General features: G+C 44.6%; 3 non-coding genes across 3 annotated transcripts; all 3 read left to right on the forward strand.

The window, feature by feature from the left end:
* Positions 1-2058: 2058 nt before the first annotated feature.
* Positions 2059-2132, forward strand: TRNAT-AGU (transfer RNA threonine (anticodon AGU)). Its single transcript has one exon. It is a non-coding gene; the product is annotated as a tRNA-Thr (tRNA).
* A 6459-nt stretch (positions 2133-8591) lies between these two features.
* TRNAS-AGA (transfer RNA serine (anticodon AGA)) lies at positions 8592-8673 on the forward strand. Its single transcript has one exon. It is a non-coding gene; the product is annotated as a tRNA-Ser (tRNA).
* A 9961-nt stretch (positions 8674-18634) lies between these two features.
* On the forward strand, positions 18635-18706 carry TRNAQ-CUG (transfer RNA glutamine (anticodon CUG)). Its single transcript has one exon. It is a non-coding gene; the product is annotated as a tRNA-Gln (tRNA).
* Positions 18707-19401: the final 695 nt, after the last annotated feature.

Raw genomic sequence — 19401 nt, forward strand, 5'->3', positions numbered from 1 at the left:
TTTAGAAAAAGCCCTTGATTGTGTTGAACATCAAATTTTGTTCGCTGTGGTAAATCATGGTAAATAATATATATATATATATATATATATATATATATATATATATATATATATATATATATATATATATATATATATATATATATATATATGATTTGGCTCTTTTTTTATGGGACTTAGCAGTACAGAACAGACTGTTGGAAGTGTGCGTGCTTTCAGCCAAGCTACTGGGAGCGGTGTTAAGTGGTGTAAGTGTTGGGACTCTGGCATGGATCGTGGCCAACGAAGCCAGACCACTTCGCTAGCGTGCCCTGGGCAACAACCCCTGGCAAGTACTGAGGTGTGTCGCTTGACCCATATTGCGCGAGCGACCAGTTTTGGAAAGGTAAAATTCAGGACACACAACAGAAAGCGAAGGAGTGGAAAGGAGACGCGTTCACGATCTTTGCCAGGGCCAACGTCTGCAATATCTTCTTTACCAGCTAGCTCTGGTACAATGAAAGTACTGAATTGCTCAAGGACGAATGTGCAAAGGTTCCACAAAATATTTGCCATCTTTTTGTGAGTTTAAGGTTGGGATTGCTACTGCCGTACTCACTCGGTAAGACGAGTAAAAGACGGAAGGCTTGTACTAGTTCACCTATCTATGTGGCAGCTAGTTAACCGTTTTTTTTTTTTTTTTGAGGTGTCACATATCCCTTTCTGCGCACGCTATGTCAATCACGACTGGGCAGACTCATGCCGAAGTGTATATTGTCTCAAATCAATATAGTGTAGGAGGGATAGAAGGATAACACAAAGAAATATGTCTAGTATACGATTATACGTTTTTTCAAGAGAATACGTTTAGAACGTTAAACGAAACGAACTATATTTCGCTTTATGTGACATTGTCTTTACTGTTCCATTGCACAAGTAATTGTTTAGTGAAGGCCCAGGCAGCAACGTTGTGAAGAGAGTGAAAGTGTATGCGCAACCTGGCACAAAAACTTTTTTATTTAGTTGCACTCTCGTACATTGCCGGTTGAAAAACTTTTGGAAGGTAAAATATGTTATTTGCCTTGGGACACGCATGATCCCAGAAACCATAGATCTTGTGTTTTTACATCGTTTGAAAGGGTATTATTTTTGGGAAGTGCTGCAGAGCGCTCCTACTAAAGAACTCCCGTTGGACCCATACGGGAGTAGGTTCGTGAGTGTAGAGAATGAAGATGGCCTGCCATTCGGCACATGGGCCTCTACTCGTTGTGGCGTTCAAGCATGGCAGGCTACATAGGCGTGTCAGCTGGGGGGAGGGGGGAGGGTAAGGAAAGCGCGAGCTCCCCCAATAAGAAAATTTTGGGGTTCGAACCCCCCGCCCTTCGAGAATAGCCACTATAATCACTAAATCACCTTCTTACGAAAAATTGAAATTGTTATATATATATATATATATATATATATATATATATATATATATATATATATATATATATATATATATATATCTCCCCGGCTGTCAAATGAAGTAGGTTACCCCCCTCAGCACACCTCGCGATAATAGAGTTGGTACGCCACTGGCAGGCTATCGTTTTGGTAAAAATGCGTGGCCCTCCCGAGGCTATTTCATATAGAGCATTCATGGCTTTGTTGAAATTCACAAAGCGGCTCTGGAACCGCAAGACTGGCTTTCAGGAATACAGCCACCGCTCTTATAACCCAAAAATTTTAATCCGACGATACCGGCACCATACCACTTGACTTAATAACAATCTCACCGTATGCACGTTGTACGTGGAGTGGTTTTAACAGCAGTGTTGTTTGCGCTATGTGCTATGAACCAAAGACAGGTAATACAAAAAAAAGGAAGGGGTCACATATGCGTCATCGAAAAAGTGAAATCAGATTACTAACTACCTGGTGGACACACGCAGCACATACCGTGCGTGATCCACATAATCATTTAGGTGTCAATATAGCTACCGTCCTGCTTTTCCATTCGGATCACGCGCCTGAAGTAGGTCATCCTCCAAACTCTCTCTGCTTCTACTGTGGGTTCCGCATGCACCTAAAGGCATAGGCGCCGTGGCTTAGTTGGTTAAAGCGCCTGTCTAGTAAACAGGAGATCGTGAGTTCGAATCTCACCGGTGCCTTGGAAAATAACTTTTTTGTGTTTTCTTTTACTCTGCTCCTTTGAGGTGTACCTGGTAGCGTCCTGACTTCAGAGTCTAGCGGATAATAATAACTAATTTCCATATTGACATAACACCATGGCGATTTTTTTCAATGTGACAGTTAAATAAAGCACATAACTGAAAACCCTGTCATCAAGTATCCTCTCAAAGAGCTAGAGTAAAAAAATAAGAAGAAGATCTCTTTAACAAAGGTATCCCGGTCTTTCCATATGTTCATAAAGTGACGCGCAATGATTTAAAGGAAGTGTCACGAAAATCCGGGAAAATCCGGTGTCAAAGACGTTTCCAGCGCACGTCACAAGCTATCTGGCCTCTTGAAGAAGACTGACGGTGATCAGGCAGAAACTTGTTGCAAAAAGAAGCGCTTGCAACATTTCCTTAAATATCGAGGTAACGTTGGGTAAAATATTCCCGCCCTTATGGAAGTTGTGACATCGAACAATGGGGCCGCTGCACAAATAAAGGTTACGTGAACATCCATAATCGCTAAAAGGGTCTGTGAGTGGCCACCTAGCAGACCACTGCAAAAATTGTGATTGTGAAGCAGTCTTCAAGCATAGCGATATTCTATGCAATTACGCTGAGCAACGCCAACGGGAAATCGTTGATGTCATATGCATCCAGGAAAGCGGAGATCATTGGGTCAGCGTCGCTTTGCTATCGCTCCGAGAAAAATAAAACGAAGAACCTCTCGAAAGTTTGAATCGGCATGTTTCAACGATAACTTGTTCTTCGAAGCGCTCACTGATTGTATTTTCTTGTATATATCAACGTGCAAACGCAATAATACAATGTTTTTATTCAGCGCCCTGTTTGTATCTTTTCATTTCTGTCCTGTTATAGCACTGTTTCTTCAATCAAGGTCATGTCAGCGTGACATACCAAATTATCAGCTTAAGACTGGTTTTATGCATTTGCCGCTACAAAACTTCCAAGCTTTTATAGTGCGGTTTCACTAGGATTCCATTTACTAAAATATCGGCGAGTTGTGTAACTGCATGCTTGCAAGCTCCTAACGCTTCGCGTTAAAGCATCCTTGGCGTTTTTTGGAATAAACTGACACTCGCTCTTAAAGTTGTCTGACGTTCGTTCATTACGATGAACCGTTCAAGGCGACCTTGAATACAACACACCGACTGAGAGATAGAAACGCGGCGTACCTATGTGAACGGGGTTTCCATGTAGGACGGGTCTAGTGGTTAAGGTACTCGGCTGCTGACCCCCAGGTCACGGGATCGAATCTCGGCTGTGGCGGCTGCATTTCGAATGAAAGTGGAAATGTTGTAGGCCCGGGTGGTCAGATTTGGTTGCAAGCCAAAAAACATCAGGTTGTCGAAATTTCCGGAGCCCTCCACTACGGCGTCTCTCATAATCATATGGTGGTTTTAGGACGTTTAATCCCACATATCAATCAATCAATGTATGACGGGGGAAAGGGGGGGGGCAGAAGCTCAATCTTTTCTCCACCAGTGCCGCTTTTGCATTGATTGCAATGAGAATAAGAAACTGAACGAGGTTGCCATGCGTTATCATAAGGAGCCTTTTAAAAATAGGTGGCGCGTGGGTGGCGTGCAGTCGTGGCCGAGGATTCTGCTTTCGGCCACGGTAGTGAACGGACGCAGGATGCAGGGCTCCGTCGGAGCGGCTTCAGCGGCCCTTGAAGACCGCGGTAACAGGTCAACTGAAGAATATCAAGTGATTCTGCCTCATCTGCCAACAGGACGCGTTGCCTTAAATACTGTGTTTTTGCACGGAGACGTTCGAGCGAGACCCTACAGGGTTGAAGACTTCAGAGACGCGCTGGGCCCCACGGGAGTGCTAACGGACATCATAGCACTCGGAGCGTACCAGATTAATCACGTCTGGGCGGTTACACTGAACGGAGAAGACGCGACGAAGAAACTGCTGGCCTTCAAGGAACTTCAGGTGAAGGGACACCGGTGTCTCATCGTTGATCCCCAGGACCGGCAGATAAAACTGCGTCTTCATTGGCTGCTTTACGGAGTCGCCGATGAGGATGTGCGGACGGCGTTCGCGGCCTTCGGCAATGTGTTCGAAGTGAATCGAGAGCGCTGGAGAGTCGACGGCGTCAGCGACAAAGCGTCGACGACGAGAACCGTGCTACTCAAGTTAAAGAGTGGAGTTACGGTGGAGGACCTTCCGCACCAAGTGTGCGTTGCAGGGGAATTGGCCCTAGTTGTGGCGCCGGGCAGGCCTATGCAATGCTTGCGGTGCAAAGGGACTGGTCATGTACGGCGAGACTGCAGGGTGCCACGGTGTTCAATTTGTCGGCGATTTGGACATCGAGACGCTCAGTGCGTCCGGTCGTATGCAGCAGTTACGAGCGCTGCAACGTGCGATGAGATCGAAGAGCAGACAATGGACGCCGCTGAGGCGGAAGACGCGGCTAAGGGGGCAGGAGACGCGGCTAGTTCTCTGGTTGAACGCGGGCCGGTTTCGCCTGAAGATTACGATACAGCGTCGGAACCCGAGGAGAAAGAAACGGCTGAGGCGGACACCAGCCAAGAGAATTCCACTGAAGACGCACAAAGCCAATTGGTGGACATGTCGACGCAAGCGGCGAGAGGACGCGACATGCCAGCGCATGGAACGACCCGCGGGATCAACACGAGCTCGGCGGTCAAGCGTTCGCTGGAGCAATCTGCGGGCACTGCTCACCAGGGCAAAGTTGAGGGACCACCAGCGAAGGCGACACCGGGGCGGCGCTCGGGCCTCAGAGCGAGGTCCAATCTACCTGTGGACCGACCGGTTAGTACTCCAAGGGATCAGCTAACTGATGCCGGACCACCGGATGGCCCCGGAGACCTCTAGCAGGGAGCTAGACGTACACGGTAAGCACCATGCTCCGGGCCTACCCCCTCCTTTTTTTTGCGAGTAACGATGGCTAGTCACTGGGCATTGAGCTTTGCAACCTTAAATGTCCGAGGTTTGGCCTCCAGGAAAAAGCAGGCTCAAGTGTATCGCCTGTTAATTGACCAAGATATTGACGTGTTAGCCGTGCAGGAGACAAAGGTGGAAGGTGAGGAGGAGACCCGGAGCATGATGCTGCGGTTTACGTCTAAATGTTATGCCATAGTTAGTCACTCAAATGGAACTTCGGCCGGTTGTGTTCTTTTTGTTAAAAAGATTCCGGGATTGATTGTTGAAAGTCACTTTTCTTGTGACTCTGGTAGAACAGTGACTTGTGATTTTAGTACTAGCGAAATTGAATGGCGCGTCATTTGTGTCTATGCGCCGAACGTGGAGGCAGACCGAGAAACTTTCTTTTCGTTAATTAAGCAACATTTACGGACATCAAAACAGCTTGTTTTATTGGGGGATTTCAATTGTGTATTGAGCGCGAAAGATAGAATTAATAACCGCCATGTGCGAGACAGAAGTGTTGAAGTGCTCTATGACTTGCTGAATGAATCCGACCTGAATGATGTTGCGGAGTGCCTCGAAGCAGGTCGCGAAGTTCGATTTACGCATTTTCAGGAAACCAGTCACGCACGTCTTGATAGGATATACATGGCAGGGGAGACGCTAGCTAAAAGCAATAGTTACACAGTCTTACCTGTCTCTTTCTCTGACCATTGTCTTGTACAATGCAACGTGGGACTTAAACAAAAAGAAAACAAATTTAGTTGGGATTTATGGAAGTTTAACGCTCAACTACTTCGGGATGACATTTTTAATAATTTTGTGATTGAGGGAATCAAGAACATTAAAGTGATCGGAGCCAGTAATGTTGGCGAGGAATGGGAGCTTTTGAAGCAAAGCGTTAAAATGAAAGCCATATCGAGATCTAGTACTCTAAAATATCAAGAAAGAATGAAAGAAAATGAACTCAGAACAACGCTTAAGAAATTGATAGCATTAGAAAGCAAGGAGCCCGGTGCATATAAAGAAGATATTCGAACGGTGAAACGACAAATTGAGCTAGTAGAGCAGGAACGCTACAGAGGAGCCCTCATTCGAGCGAGAGCAGAGGCGTGGGCTATGGGGGAGACTCCCACCAAGCGCGCACTTGGAATCGAGAAATCACGAGCGCGTCGTAATCACATCGACGAAATAGAGGAAAATGGAATTCTGCTAAATACTAACAGCACTATCGCTGAAGCTTTCTTTCGGTATTACAAGGGTCTCTTCGCAGCCGCATTAGTAGATGTTACGAAGTTCAAGGACACTTTCTTGAGCCGGATGCCGCAATTATCCCTCGAAACGAAAGAAGCGTTAGAGAGGCCTATAACCGTTTCTGAAATTGAATATGCAATAGATAGTCTCGCCGCTGGGAAGTCGCCGGGGCCTGACGGTCTCGGTGCGATGTGGTATAAAGCTTTTAAAACAGAAGTTTCACCAGTGTTACAAGCTGTGTTCAAGGAAGCCTACGCAATCAAAGAGTTACCACCTTCATTTACCGAGACGCACACTATTCTAATACCTAAGACGGATGACAAAGCAAAATTAAAACTAGTTTCCTCATATAGGCCCATTTCGCTAACCAACACTGACTACAAAATACTCATGAAAGTATTGGCAGGTAGATTGCAGTCCGTAATCACTGGAATAGTTGGGGAGCACCAAACGTGTGGCATCAAGGGGCGCTCAATATTGATGAACACACACACAATGCGATGTGTCCTTGAGAGTTGCGATGCTTTTAATTCTAATGTTGCGATCCTCCAGCTTGATTTAGAAAAGGCTTTTGACTGTGTTCCGCAAGATGTGTTATTCTCCATACTTGAACATGTCAATGTCGGATCAGTGATTACAGAGGGCATAGTTTTGGCGTATAAAAACTCTACTACACGACTAATTATTAACAAGATCCCGGGGTCTCCCATTAGGCTGGAACGTTCTGTACGCCAGGGATGTCCGGCAAGTCCACGCTTGTTTGCATTGTACATAGAGAGCTTATGCTTGGCCATAATAGAAAACGAGACCATCCGTGGTTTCAGACTGCTTGACGCCGAGGTAAAGGTTTTGGCATACGCTGATGATGTAGCAGTGTGTTGCACCACCAAAGAGAGTGTACAAGAGACAGTTGCGTTGTTAAAAATTTTGGAGAAATTACAGGAAGTCGGGTTAATTGGGGGAAGTGTCTGGGGTTGTGGCACGGAGACTGGACATCAACCCCAGATACCTATGCTAACGTTCACTGGTTTAATACTCCAGTAAAATATCTGGGCGTGCCTTACGAGCACTACAAAGACACCAATGATTACTGGACTGAACAAATAAAAGAAACGCGCGAAAGGACAGCGCAGTGGAATGGCAAGTGTCTCTCAATGTTCGCCAGAGCCACTGTATGCAACATATTTTTAATGAGCAAATTATGGTATGTGATGCAGGTTTTGTGTTGCTCACGGGTGCATGTGCAAAAGCTGCATAGGATATTTGCTGTGTTTATATGGGGGTCTACTTGGGAAAAATGTAGTAGGACAAATCTGTTCCGAAGAGTAAAACAGGGGGGACTAAGCCTGTCGCATCTGTTCGTGCGACAACTAGTTAATCGTTTTATTTTCTTTCGAGATGTTCAACACCCCTTCTTAAGAACAGTATGTCAGTTACGCCTTTGTCGTGTTCTGCCTAACTTTGTGGTTAGCACCGCAAGCATGCCGGGAGCTACGCGAGGTTTCTTCAAGGAAGTTGCAGACAGTGTCCGGTTCTTGTCAGTTCGGTTTTCCAATGAATACCTTTCTTCGGTCGGGCGAAAGAAATTACATAAAGACATATGCGACATGATTTTTCCAGTGCCTATGTATAGGTTAATTAATAGCGGGGGAGAAGGCAATGATGTTCTTAAGCGTGTTAAGAAAATGCAAATTCAGCCTAGTGCAAAAAGCTTTTTCTTTAAATTACACTCCGGAACACTGCCGGTTAAAACTTTTTTAGAAGATAGGGGATTTTATATGCCATGGGGTTCGCACTGTTTGATATGCCGAAAGCCGGAGACAATAGATCACGTTTTTCTGCATTGTTGGGAAGGGGTATACTTCTGGGATGTTTTACAGAGAACTCTAAAAAAGGAACTTCCCTTACATTCACTGGGTATCAGGTTTTTAACAGTAGAAAAAGAGGAGGGACTGCCTTTCGATCTTATAATGCTGCTTGGCCTCCATTGTCTATGGCGGGCAAGAATGGCCGGTTACTACTGTGACCCTGACAGGCGTCCGGCCCGTGTGCTGTTCCGCGAAAGCATTGCTCAGTACATTGATATACTCAAACAACAAGATTTTGTTCCGGAATGGCTCTCCAGGGTCGAACCCCTGGTGAACCTGAAGGAATTTTAGCACTGTAATCACTAATAGTTCCGCGGCTTTTTTGTCATCACTTCTGTTTGTATGTTACTGTTTACAGTGACTTATATTGATGTGTGTACCTTGTGCGAAACCGGTAATAAAGAAAAAAAAAGCAGTCGTGGCCGAGTGGTTAAGGCGATGGACTAGAAATCCATTGGGGTCTCCCCGCACAGGTTCGAATCCTGTCGACTGCGCTGCATTTTTTTTTTTCGTGTGGTATCTAACACTCTTTATTCAAATGTGATGCGGGTGTATGGTTTGGAAGGTATCGTAACTAATGAAGTGTTTTGCCGAGTTGTACCTGCTACGTTGCGCATTTTATGCAGTTTGTGCAAGTTGTGCACGAACTGGTGTAACTGGTAACTGATCTATAAAGGGGAAGGGAGTGGCATAGAGGTAATACGCGAGAACGACAGTAGTCTGACAACAGAATACCAGGGGGTAACAGAATAGTCATAAAAATATGCATTTTATGTAAAAAAAAAAACACCGTGTTTGCCAGTGGGACGAATTACTTCTTAAACTGAAGAAAAAAATAAAGAGAGAAAGAAGGACAGAGCCATGCTTTCAGCACAAGAACAACGCATTAAAGAGCATGTTCGAAACAGATGTGCAGTTATGGCGTCTTGATGAAAGGTAAAGATATCGTGAGCGAGCAAAAAAGAAAAAATCTAGCAGAGCGTGGTTTCGATCCACGGACCTCTGGGTTATGGGCCCAGCACGCTTCCACTGCGCCACTCTGCTCAGCACAAGGAGACTCACATGTAGCAGCTATTTTACACTGGAGCGCATAGCAATCTCGCCCTGCGTAGACCGGTGTCCTTCACGCATATAAAGGACGTGAAGCGGTCGCTGCAATTGCATCCGCCTGCAGGCGTTCCGTATGAAAGAGATAAAAGCTCGTCGCGCCATCTGCATGATATAGCTGTTGCTGTAACATCGCGGCGTACGCAGTTAAGTATTTCGCGTTCACTTAAAAGTGTCCCTTTTATAAGGGTACTTCCTGTATGAACGAAGAACAGACTTCTTAGTAACTAATCACTTCATTCCCAGCCATCGGCCTACCCGGGGTGTAGGGAGGGTTCAAACCACCCACCCCACTGAAGTTTTTCTATTCTGCGTATGTATGAGTGTATGAGTAAGCTCATAATTACAAGCGCACGCACGAGCATTCATAAAAGGTGGTCGAACACAGACACCAACCGTGCCCCCCCCCTTCCCACTGCCCTTGAAGATATCTGGATACGCCCCTGACTTGTGTTGCAGTTGTTGTTGTTGTTGTTGTTGTTGTTGTTGTTGTTGTTGTTGTTGTTGTTGTTGTTGTTGTTGTTGTTGTTGTTGTTGTTGTTGTTGTTGTTGTTGTTGTTGTTGTTGTTGTTGTTGTTGTTGTTGTTGTTGTTGTTGTTGTTGTTGTTGTTGTTGTTCACCTATTGATAGTGGTGCATACCCCCTATGGGGGATCGGCCAAGAATCGAGTGGTTTTAAATATTACTATTCAGATTTGGAATAATGGAGGTATAATAGAAAGATTGCCGAAAGCCTAGGAAGGTGTGGTGCTTAATGTAATGCATACAAATATTTACATATATGAATTTATCCTTAGAACAGAGCAATACTCTGATTTTATACGTATATAATTATGTGGAAATGTTAGCATAATAGAACTGGTTAATTTGTCAACCTATTAGTTTCATCAATATAGTCCCCGATGGCCACACATACTGTCGCATTAGAGAAACCAGAAATGGAAGCTCCAAAAGACAAAATGACAGGCACAGATAAGTCCATACCATTACCACGTAAAGGTATTTCTAAACGGGTTTTTCGTAATGTGTTAAACCACCTGCAGGTCAAAAAGAAATGATCTATTGTTTCCAGTTCATCACAGAACGCGTACAGGGGCGAAGGTGGCTGAGCACACCTGTGTTTATATAAATTTAGATTTGGTACCCGGCAACGGAGCCTTGTGATGGCTACTTCTTGTTTACGAGTGCGTCAAAAGTCTCTTCGCCAGGGATATAACAAATGGCGATATTCTGTAGAGTTTGTTAGTGCTGAACCTTTTAAAGACTTCCCTAAGCGTACGCCTGCGGAATCGAGCGGCAGTCACATAAGCAGATGATGAACAGTGCGGTAAAATCGGTTCGCTGATTGACGACTTAGCTGAGGAATCGGCTATTTCATTTAGAAATAAACCTTTATGTTCAGGCACCCAAACTAATCGTACTTTTTTTCAAATGCACAGGTACTAGGGCACGGAACACCTTTGTTACTTTATTATCAGCATCAACAGAAAGTGCCGCACAGAGAGATAGGGAATCTGTTATTATGACAGCTGATGTAATTGCTGTATCTAACTTGCGTAAGGCCAGCACTACTGCCAGAAATTCAGCCACAAAAACGGGTATACAATCGGGTAGTCGAAGGGAATAAATCCAATCTAAAATCGGGCTGAAAATGCCAACCCCTGACTTTTTGTCATATTGTGATGCGTCTGTAGCAATAATAACGTTCGTTGTAATTCTGCGCAGGTGATCTTGTAGTGAACCATCCAAAATATTATGGGGAAGTAATTTGGCATTATTAGGAAAAGTGTCGTCAAATTGAATTGCCACCAGGGCTTAATTATCACGACTCGGCATGATGTCGCATGTACTTACGTTTAGAGGCTCCAGTAAATTTTGCACAAATATAATTTGTGGAGTGTGAAATCGCGGCAATATAGCACCAGAAAATGATTCCGGGGTGGAAATAAAGGCTGTTTCTGAATGTCGTAATGGTGACTCATCAATTCTTAAGAATGTCTGAACAGTCAGAAGGCGAATTCTACAAGAAAGCGGAGGGACCCTCGATTAGAGATACAACACATTGTTAGGAACAGTTTTGGGAAGGCCAAGGCATAAGCGCAAAGCTTATCTTTCGAGAAGAATTAGAGGCCGCAACTTGTAAGACAAGATAATGTACTTACAACGAGGATGATGGTGATGCCTCAACTATGGCTCATACCCACTCAGAAGGACTGGCCAAGAATTGGTTATATGGGTTTTTAGTCCTTCCAAGTAATCGACAATCCTAAGATCAAGAGGAAAGAACGTACTTAAAAACGGAAAGGGTGCGATATTTACTTTTTGTCATTCCGACCAGACAGTATAGTCTTTATCTTGAATGTAAGCTACAGTGCCATCGAACGTGCTTAAAATTTATGTTGTGAACTTGCTTAATAATACTATAATAATTTATATACAAATCGGAATTTATAGGCGCATTTGTTTTGTTTCATGAAGATAACTGCGATTGGCATCAAACGCGTTCCTATGGCTGAAGCCCAGACCCGTAGCACCAAAGGTATACGCATACTGTTAATGGTCAAGGTCAGTCCTCGGTTATCGAATGGAATGACAAGGAGTCGTGTTCACAAGCACATGAAGTGTAGGACTCCACGAAGAAAGAAATACGTGCTGATTCCCTAAATAAATGACATTATGAGGTGAAACACAAAGTAAAATCAAATAAACTTCAGCAGTATTACAGCGATAGCTGTACAATGTTCACAACAACAGTTGCACCGTAGTTGTCCACCGCCGCCGGTGTCCGCAACCACTGTCCCATGAGATAAGAAGAAAGCAATCTTATTAATTGAAAACACCAAGGATACCACGGGATTTCAACACGAGTCCGCTACGTCCTAGGCTATACTATTCTACCACAGTGTCACGCCGGGGATTAATTGAAGCTTTGTTCCAAACTTGCCTTACGCAGGCTTGATGTGGTTAAATAAAATGCGTTTGTATGAGTAACAAAGCGTTCAAAAACAGCAAAACAACAGCTAGGCGTCACCCAATGTGAAGTGTGTAACGAGTGGGTCGTCCAGTGCCCCAAACAAGCTTGTGAAGGCGACTTTTAAGTGCATAGAGAAACACACCAGTGGGTAAATGTGACTAAATCATTCAAGAGTAAATGAAGGAAAAATAAAGCAAAGTACCGTTTCAATGCACGATCGTCTGGGTTTTGAGTCCAGCACGCTTCCACTGCACGATTGTGTTTCGCCTCTATTGATTGATTTGTGGAGTTTAACGTCCCAAAACCACCATATGATTATGAAAGACGCCGTAGTGGAGGGCTCCGGAAATTTCGACCACATGGGGTTCTCTAACGTTCACGCAAATCTGAGCACACGAGCCTACAACATGTCCGCCTTCATCGGAAATGCAGCCGCGGCAGCCGGGATATGAACCCGCGACCTGCGGGTCAGCAGCCGAGTACCTTAGCCACTAGACCACCGCGGCGGGGGTTTCGTCTCTATTTCATCTTTCCTTTTCTTCTTCTTTTTTTTTTTGTTAAAACTGCACTGTTGAGCTCCTTGTATGTTCGGCTAATTGTATACATTCAGCAGAGTGGCGCAGTGGAAATATTCCACTTCCGGCTGCCGTCACGTACGGACGAGAAAAGTTGTGCTCCTCTGGGGCGGTTCATGCGTCCAAGCTTGGCCGCGGTATCAGGCTTACGGAAATGTCGACCCAGGATTATCAGCGAGTTTTGCCCCAGCTTCGATCAGGTGCAACTGTATGCAATACTGCGTTTTTGCGTGGTGATGTAAAGGCTTGCACCTACCGAATTGAGCATTTTCGCGATGCGCTCGATCATCTCAAGCCTATGCCGGATGTGATGGCCCGAAGGGCGTATCAGATGAACCACGTTTGGGCAATAACATTCAAGGACGAAGAAGGGAGAAAGAAGCTTTTGACGGCGAAAACGCTTAGCGTTAATGACCACCGGTGCGTCGCCATCGACCCCTCCCATGAAGACACCAGAATGAAGATGTACTCGCTTCTTCACACAACGCCCGACGAGGACGTTCGAACAGACTTAGCGCCCTACGTCACCGTGATGGACATATGCAGGGAAAAGTGGCGTGTGCCTGGATTGGAAACAAAGGCTCTCACACTAGGCCGGTTTCGCAGCGCTTGAAAGCTGGCATGACAATTGAAGACATACCACACCAACTACGGGTGGGAGAATACCATGCGCTCGTGTCCGTGCCTGGCAGAGCCCCGCTGTTCCTCCGGTGTCACGGCACCGGCCACATTCGGCGCGAGTGCCACGCTGTGGGCTCTGTCGTTGTTACGGCCACGACGAGACCTAGTGCGTGAGGAGCTACGCCAACGTGACCGACTCTGGTTGGGGCGACATCATGGAGGAACACATGATGGACCAGGCTGACGCAGAAGCAACTTCGGGAGAGACTAGCGACTCACCTGCTGTGCAGGAGAGACCCGATCTGAAGACTAATGATGAATGTCAGCCCTGCGGCCAAAGAGACCAATCTCAAGAGAAGAAAAGTAAAAGCCAGCCTGCAGCAGAGGTAACCTCGGTACGTCCAGAGGTGGTGGCTACTCAGGGGGAGGAACCGCGAAGCTCCTCTGAGATAGATACTGCTAAAGAGCCCGATGAAGGCATGGACTTGACTGCACGGAGCTCAAAGTGGCCCAGGGGCACGTTAGAGAACGAAGAGGGACGGGAAGGCGACGACGGTGGCTGCGAGCGTCCCCCTTCGAAAGCTAACCTTCAGAGACGTGCAACACTGAAGCCGAAACCGAACATTCCGCCTGACAAGAGGAGTACGCCAACGGCTGCCCCGCGGTAACGAGTCCGCCCAGCGGGGGCGTGTTGTAGATCTGGTCCGCCTATACGTACGGATCTTTCCCACCCCTGTGCTAGTCTGGGACGGATCTGAAGGGCCTACAAACAATGCGTCAAGCAGAAGGTTGTGACTTTGACTGCAGTATTGTTGGACGCGAGTGCTTTAATATGTCACTTCTCCTATCGTGGCCAATAACCATAATGTAACACTTCGTATCGCCACGCTTAATGCTCATGGGTTATAACGGCCTGGCGACGACAAGTGCAATTAAGTCGCCTTTTCCTGGATAACGAAATAGACGTACTTGCTGTCCATGAAACAAAAATCGAAAGTGAAGAGCTAACAATGAAAATTGTTGATATATTTAAATCACGGTATAATGTCTGTGCAAGTCATGCACTCGGCAGATCAGGGCGGTGTTTATTGATGTTGAGTAACTGCATCGGTATCGTTGAACAACGTAAGTTCTCAGGGTGGAAGACTGGTACTGTGCGATTTTGTCTTATAAGGTGTATGCTGGCGAATAATGTGTGTGTATGCACGAAACAGTGTAGAGGAAAGAAAGGCTTTTTTTCGAATATGTAGGCACCTTTCTGAAAGCCGAAAAAAAAAGTGATCATTCTAGGAGACTTTAATTGTGTTTGGATGCCTGACGACCAAGTCCAGAATACGAGAAGTAAGGATGTCAGTGCAATGAAGCTTCACAAAATCGTGTTCAACTCTGAATTAGCAGACGTGGGAAATATTTTAAGTGGAAATGAAGTAGTTTACACTCACATTCAAGGGCAAAGCCATGCTCGGCTAGATCGAATATACAATACCGCGGATCTTACGTCAATGGCTACGAACTATGCAGTGAAACATGTGAGTTTTAGTGACAACAGCATGGTAATGCGTACAGTAGGAAAGAGATGTAATGTGTCGAAGTTCAACTGGAAGCTTTAGAAAATGAAATATAATATTTGAAAGGATGAGTGCTTCATAAAATACATGATGGAAAAAATACAAACACTGGGAAAGATGATGTATCGAACATAGCGGAGGCATGGGAGAATTTTGAGAACAAAGTCAAACTGTTTGCGATCGAGAGAACAGCGGTGCGGCGCCGGAAAGCAAAACAAAGGGAAAATGAATGACTAAACGTACTCGATTACTTTAAAAATGCCGAGTGCGTTGTACCGGGGTTTTTTAGTGCAGAAAAAAAGTATCACAAGTGAATTTGAAGCGATAGATGCGGAGCGTTATCAAGGGGCAGTTATAAGGGCGCGAACTGAGCGAATATGGCACGGGGAGGCACCAACAAAACGTGCACTCTGTGAAGAGAAATATTGCGGGTCAGGTAACCGTATCAAGGAAGTCTGGTTCAACGGTATGTTGTCGGCAGACCTAAGAAGATTAGTGACAGCTTTTGTTGAGCATAACCAGACATTGTTCGGCATACGCGTCGAGGCATCTGATGAGTTCACAGATACTTTTCTGGCAATGTTACCAAAGATAGATGACGAAGTGAAACAGAGACTTGAAACGCCAATTCCAGTCACGGAAATTCTACATGCGATAAAAAAACCTTGGATGCGGAAAGTCTCCTGGACGAGACGGCCTAGGAGCACTCTTTTACAAAGCCTTTAAAGTTGAAATTGCAGAAACACTTCAGAAAATTATAGCGGAAGCATACGAACTTAAACAGCTACCATCCTCGTTTAGAAAAAGCAATGTTGTGTTAATACCTAAAACGAAAACCCCGTTAAGCTTCAGTAAGTTAAGGGATATAGGCCTATATACCTCATGAATGTGGACTGTAAAACTTACATGAAAGTACTAATGAAAAGACTACAATCTGTTATTAACACAATAGTTGGTCCCCACCAAACGTGCGGAATAAAAGGGAGAACCATACTCACTAACATTCACGTTGCTAGAAGTATACTGGAGTGCTGCGATGCGAACCTCAGATGTGTAGCAATGGTCCAGCTTGATTTGGAAAGAGCTTTCGACAGAGTTGCTCACAGCATTCTTCTGGTCATGTTGGAATACATCAATATGGGTGGAATCATCCGCGATGGTGTCGCCATGGCTTATGAGAAATGTTTGGCTCAACTAACATTAAATAAAAGACTGAGCGACAACACACCGTTCCTATCAGGAGTGCGTCAAGGGTGTCCTTTGTCGCCGTTGCTCTTTGCTATCTTTCTCGAGCCCTTCTGTTTGAAGATAAGTGGAAACCCAAATATCCGTGGATATTGCCTAATAAATCAAGAAGTAAAAATACTGACGTACGCAGACGACATCGCGCTGTTCTGTAGAGACCATGGAAGCATTCGCTAGGCACTGAAAGATGCGAGACAATTCTGTAGTAGCACTGATAGTGCCATGAACTGGCAAAAAAGCTTAGGATTCTGGATCGGCCAGTGGAATAGCAGGCGGACAGTCTTCGAATGCATATCGTTCATTGACACCCCAACCAGTTACCTTGGATTGTCCTTGCAATGTTACCAAGATACAAAGAAGCAGTGGACCATTCAAGCTGAGCAGGTTTAGGCGCAAACAATCACGTGGGGAAGCAGACGCTTCTCAGTATTTGCGAAGTCGGCATTGTGTAATGTGTTTCTTGTTGCTAAATTGTTTTATATGTTACCTGTATTATGTATGGCCCGGATGAGAAATGCACAGAATTTTTGCTGTTTTCGTGTGGGGGTCATCGTGGGAGCGTGAGAGCCGCCTGAATTTGTTTCATTCAGTGAAGAAAGGTGGGCTTGGATTAAGAATTTGTTTTTGAAGCAAATAGTTGCCCGATTCACGTTCCTGCGTGATGAAAGTAATAATTTTTTGCGAGGCGTCATCCAGACGAGGTTGGGTGACGCAATTCCAGATTATATAATTACGTCATGCACTGCACCAAAAGTGTCAGTGAAAGAGTTTTGGTTTGAAATAATGAGTGCTTATCGGTTCCATGAGAGTGCATTTTTCGCTAGAGTATCTGATTTTTTGCCACAAAAAAGCAATTGTACAGAGATTTGGTTGATTTTATTTGTGCTGTTGCAAGATACAGGGCAATATATGTACTGGGGAACGAAAGAAATGTTTTGATTGATATGTGGGGTTTAACGTCCCAAAACCACTCTATGATTATGAGAGACGCCGTAGTGTAGGGCTCCGGAAATTTAGACCACCTGGGGTTCTTTAACGTGCACCCAAATCTGAGCACACGGGCCTACAACATTTCCGCCTCCATCGGAAATGCAGAAAAAAAATGTTTCAAAGAGAGTTAAACGAATGCCAGTAAGAGCGACCACAAAAACTTTTTTCTTCATGCTACATACGGGCACGCTTCTTGTAAAACCGTGGCTAGAAGACAAGGGAATATTTTTACCTTGGGGCATAAACTGCTACATCTGCAAAAAACCGGAGACTAATAATCATGTTTTCCGGGATTGCTCGTACTTTGTCTTCTTTGGTATATTCCGCAAAGGACATTCAAAAAGGAATTCCCGTTAACTCCATTCGGAATCCGGTTTTTACCATTCGAAGATACAGGAGGTGTGCCTTACGACATGGTGATGCTTCTTTGCATGCACAGTGGGTGGAAAACACGAATGGCTTTTCAAAATCTAGATGTACATATAAAGCCTGCCAGTGAATACTTTAAAGAAAATATTCTGTTCATTAGAAAAGTGTACAAATCCCTTATTGACCTACCAGAGTGGTTTCTTGTCTTACAACAATTGGCTGCGATCAAATATTACTAATTTATACTGTCAACAAGATACACTCGCACAGCGCACATTTAGTTTTTTTTTTTTTGACTGGGGCCGATACCAGCTTTGCTGTATTTATTTATTTATTTATTCAGAAATACCCTGCTTTGCCCAAACGCGCGTAAGCAAGGGGGGGGGGGGGTTACAGCTTTGAAAAAAAAACAAGTGTTCGTTATGACAGCACACTTTGTCATAAGACAATTGATTCCGCTCTTGTACAGTATGAACAAAAAAAAGAATTAGCATAAAGCTTCGTTCCAGTCCGGTATTCTTGAATCTTGATGTCATGATCAGACCTTCTAGACAGATAATGCCGTGTTTTACGGTGTCTTTATTGATGCCAGTCTTCTTATGGTATATCTGAAATAACAATTTCAAACGCAATTTTCTTCTGCGAGAGGAGAGCGCTTCCCATCCCAGCTCGTTTTTCATTTCAGTACAGATGTCACCTCGCTAATGTCTGTATCGCTGTAAACAGGATTTAAATTTTTAAAAAAATGAAAAAATGTCTCATGGCGTAACGGTTAGCACTCTGGACTCTGAATCCAACAATCTGACTTCAATTTTCAGTGAGACCTTTCCTTTTTTTTTATTACTCTATAGCGTTTATATATACGATTCGAATAGTTCAACTAACCGCCTGGAAGGAACTTCTTTTTAGTGACGTGGGCCTCCGTTCCCGCGTAGTCAAGTGGCTAGGATACCTGGCTCTCACCCAGGAGGCCCTGGTCGATTCCCGGCATCGGAAAGTTTGGTTGCGGTCTCATGGTGTAACGGTTAGCACTGTGGACTCTGAATCCAGCAATCCGAGTTCAAATCTCGGTGAGACCTTTACTTTTTTATTACTCTATAGCCTTTATATATACGATTCCAATAATTCAACCAGCCAGGTGTAACGGACTTTTGTTTAGGGATGGTGACCTCCGTAAGGCTAGTTTTGTTTCTCTTGTGAACCCCTTGAAAGACAATGACTGTGCAGTTATTAATGGACCCATTACTATACAGGAAATCGAGCAAGCAGTTGATAACTTGCCTTTATTAGAAACACCGGACCATGATGGCATCTCGGTCGAGTTTTACAAAGCTTTCAAGAAAACGCTTGCTCCTATATTGCTGAATATTTTTCGAATGAGTTATGAGATGCATACACTCCCACAATCCTTTTGCAAAAGCCACAGTGTGTTAATAACGAAAACAACTGACCAGGAAAAGCTTCGCTTCGTCTTGGGCTTCAGACAAATATCGCTGTAAAACGTGCACTACAAAACTTTCGCAAAAGTATAAGCAAGTAGGTTGCAAGTTGCTATGTCAATCCTCATTGGAAATCATCAGGCATGTGGGATCAGGGGACGTTCCATACAAACCCATATACATGTCGCTCGAACAGTGCTTCAGTACTGTCATGGTTTTCAAAAACATCTTGCAATGCTACAGGTAGACCTTGCAAAAGCTTTTTATCGTGTTCGTCATTCCTTCCTTTTTTCTCTTCTCGAACAAGCCTATGTTAACGAAGTTGTTCTTAAAGG

Source organism: Rhipicephalus microplus, chromosome 6, assembly GCF_043290135.1.
Source record: "Rhipicephalus microplus isolate Deutch F79 chromosome 6, USDA_Rmic, whole genome shotgun sequence".
Taxonomy (NCBI): domain Eukaryota; kingdom Metazoa; phylum Arthropoda; class Arachnida; order Ixodida; family Ixodidae; genus Rhipicephalus; species Rhipicephalus microplus.